General features: G+C 47.6%; 1 pseudogene; it reads right to left on the minus strand.

Annotated features, from left to right (window-relative positions):
* Positions 1-506: 506 nt before the first annotated feature.
* Positions 507-2,033, minus strand: Eno1-ps9 (enolase 1, pseudogene 9; annotated as a pseudogene).
* Between the last annotated feature and the right edge of the window lie 1,484 nt (positions 2,034-3,517).

Genomic DNA, 3,517 nt, shown 5'->3' on the forward strand with positions numbered 1-3,517 from the left:
AGTATATGAAAGAATTCTTAGGAAAATCATTGCCAGTAAATCTTCCTTGAAATAAGTTTTGACAGTATATATTCATGCAGTGGAAAAGCGATCTAGACAAGAAATGTGGTACCACCTAAGGAAACGAGCTATGTACAAGTGGACAAATGTGGGTTACTTTTTCTAATTTATGTAAAATACTCGAATAAGGCAGCAGTGATTACAGTCTATTGTTTGTAGCCTGTTCATACTTTTTCTGGGGGGTGGGGCTTCTAGGGCTTTTAGTTTTGCTTGTAAACCGCTTGGGGGGGCTCTTAACGGTGGGCACCCTAGAGATCACACTGGAATTCTGAGGGCTCCAGACACTGGCTGGGAAGTCAGGTGACAGAAACAATGATTCAGACAAATCACGTGATTACAAAGCTGGGGTCTCTAGCAAGGGTCCATGTGGTCAGGGGGGGACATCTAAGGAAGCAGTGACATGGGAGGGACAAGCACTGGGCTGGCCTTGAGCTGCCTGGATGATATCAGAGACAGAGGATCTGGTAGCTCCAGGGATCTCCAATCCATGCCTTACTTGGCAAAGGTTTGCTGAAGAACCTGCCAGCAAACTTGGCTTTGCTGCCCAGCTCTTTCTCGACTCTAAGGATCTGATTGTACTTGGCCAGGCACTCAGATCGGCAGGGGGCACCAGTCTTGATCAGCCCAGTGCAAAGCCACACCACCAGGTCAGTCATGAAAGCGTCCTTAGTCTCCCCAGATCAATGGGACACCATGACACCCTAGCCATTGGACTAGGCCAGCTTACACCCCTGCAAAGACTCGGTCACAGGGCCAATCTGGTTCACTTTGACAGGAGCAGTTGCAGGACTTCTCACCTGCAGCCTTGGCAATCCGTTTATAGTTGATTGTTGTGAGGTCATCCCCCACCACCTGGATGCCTGCACTAGCTGTGAACTTCTGCCAAGCATCCCAGTCATCCTGGTCAAAGGGGTCTTCAATGGACACCACTGGGTAGTCCTTGATGAAGGACTTGTACAGGTCAGCCAGCTGGTCTGGTGAGATGTACCAGCTGGAGTCATCCGGAGACTTGAAGTCCAGGTCATCCTTGCCAGCTCTGTAGAACTCGGAGGCAGCCACATCCATGCCGATGACAACCTGATCAGTGTAGCCAGCCTTTGCAATTGCAGTATTGAGCAGCTCCAGGGCTTCTTTGTTCTCCAGGATGTTAGGTGCTAATCCACCCTCACCACCCACATTGGTGGCGTCTTTCCTATACTTCTCCTTGATGACATTCTTCAGGTTGTGGTAAGCCTCTGTTCCAATGCACATGACTTACCGGAAACAGGATGTCCCCACAGGCAGGATCATGAACTCTTGCATGGCTAGCTTGTTGCCAGCATGTGGACTGCCATTGATCACATTGAAAGCTGAGACCAGCAGGATGACTTCAGGATTGAAGGCCAAGTCAGCAATGTAAAGGTACAGGGGCACCACCCCCTTTTCCATGGCACCAGCTTTACAGACAGCCAGGGACACTACCAGGATGGCATTTGCACCAAATTTAGATTTATTCTCGGTGCCATCCATCTCGATCATCAGCTAGTCAATTTTCTCTTGCTTCACAGCATTCAGTTTCTTGCTAACCAGAGCAGGTGCAATAGTGTTATTGATGTGCTTAACAGCCTTTGAGACATCCTTACCCAAGAAGCAGGTCTTATCATTGTCTCAGAGTTCTAGGGCTTCGTAGATGCAAGTGGAGGCATTGCTGGGCACCACAGCTCGAAAGAGACCTTTTGCGGTGTAGAGATCTACTGACAGTGGGATTCCCACGGGGGTCAAAGATCTCTCTGGCATAGATCCTGAGAATAGAGATGGTGAACTTCTCACAGTCGGATCGCTGCGAAAGAAGGAAAGAGGGTTCTGTAGACACCTAAGAGAGCATTAAGGACGGGCGTGAGCGTGACTCTGTACCGGAGCACCGCCTGTTGGCACTTGAAATAAGTGTCAAGAGCATCCAATAGGATGGGAGCGATTAGAAATGCTATCTTCATTAAATGGTAGTATCACACAAAGGAGGATGGTGCCACTTGGTGGATGTAGAATCTCTGAGAATATTTTGTAAAGATGTCAAAGAAAACAATAGATGGCTATAAGGAATGAAATAAAAACAACTTATAAAAATAGATTACTGAACTGAGAACGGGACTCCCATTGAAGGAATCAGAGAAAGAACTTGAAGAGCTTGAAGGAGCCCGAGACCCCTTATGAACAACAATGCCAAGCAACCAGAGCTTCCAGGGACTAAGCCACTACCTAAAGACTATACATGGACTGACCCTGGACTCTGACCTCATAGGTAGCAATGAATATCCTAGTAAGAGCACCAGTGGAAGGGGAAGCTCTGGGTCCTGCTAAGACTGAACCCCCAGTGAACTAGATTGTTGGGGGGAGGGCGGCAATGGGGGGAGGATGGGGAAGGGAACACCCATGAAGAAGGGGAGGAGGAGGGATTATGGGGATGTTTGCCCGGAAACCGGGAAAGGGAATAACACTCGAAATGTAAATAAGAAATACTCAAGTTAATAAAAAAAAAAAAGAAAAAGAAATCATAATTTCACACAAAAAAAATAGATTACGGGGAAGTCAGGTCACAAGGATGCTTGGCAAGTAGATGTCTGTTTTTCAGTTTTTCTCTCCTCCTCCTCCTCCTCTTCCTCCTCCTTCTCCTCTTCCTCCTCCTTCTCCTCCTCTTCTTCTTCCTCTTCTTCCTCCTCCTTCTTTTATATGTAAAACTTACAGTTTATTCTTAAGGGGGAAAGCTGCTCATTCAGTTTCTTTTTTTTCCAACGTAATATTTTTATTAATTCTTTGGAGATTTCACACCATTCCCCACCCTTTGACTTCCCCTCAAACAGAAGAAAGTTCAGTTTGTGTTATCTATGTACTCATTGGAACATGGACCAACTCTCAGTGTCCTGCTCCTTAAATAGAGCTGAGTCCTTTCCCTCTCTCACTCCTGCTGGAAGCCATCACTGTGGAGAGCAACCCTTCAGCACCCTATCACAGTTTTTAAGAGTTCTCTTCCATTGTTTCCTGCTTAGGCTGTTGCTGTTTTGAGGAAGGGGGAGGTTGGGGTGGAGGTAAGGGTTGTCACACAAGGCTTCCATGGCTCTTTATTAGCTGTGTATCTGTAGTCATCAATATCACTGACAAAGTAGCTTATTTGGCCTTCAGGGCCCATGGCACGTGGGTCATGGTCTTCCACATGGTTTCTGGTCTCTGCGCAGACCAGGAACACTTCCTGGTTGTAGTAGGGCCATAGGACCAAATAAGGCCCTCTCTGCAGCTAGGATCACTGACTTCATGGCTTCAGGCTGCCACACAGATCTCCAACATCCACTCAGCTTTTGGTGGCAACAGGGACAATGGACATCATCACAGACTGGCACAGCAAGACCACTAACCCAGACATGACCCTCTGCTGTAGCATGGACCCAGACATCACCAGGGCCTTAGGTGGCAGCAGGCTACTCAG

Source organism: Rattus norvegicus, chromosome 1, assembly GCF_021556685.1.
Source record: "Rattus norvegicus strain SHRSP/BbbUtx chromosome 1, alternate assembly SHRSP_T2T, whole genome shotgun sequence".
NCBI lineage: Eukaryota > Metazoa > Chordata > Mammalia > Rodentia > Muridae > Rattus > Rattus norvegicus.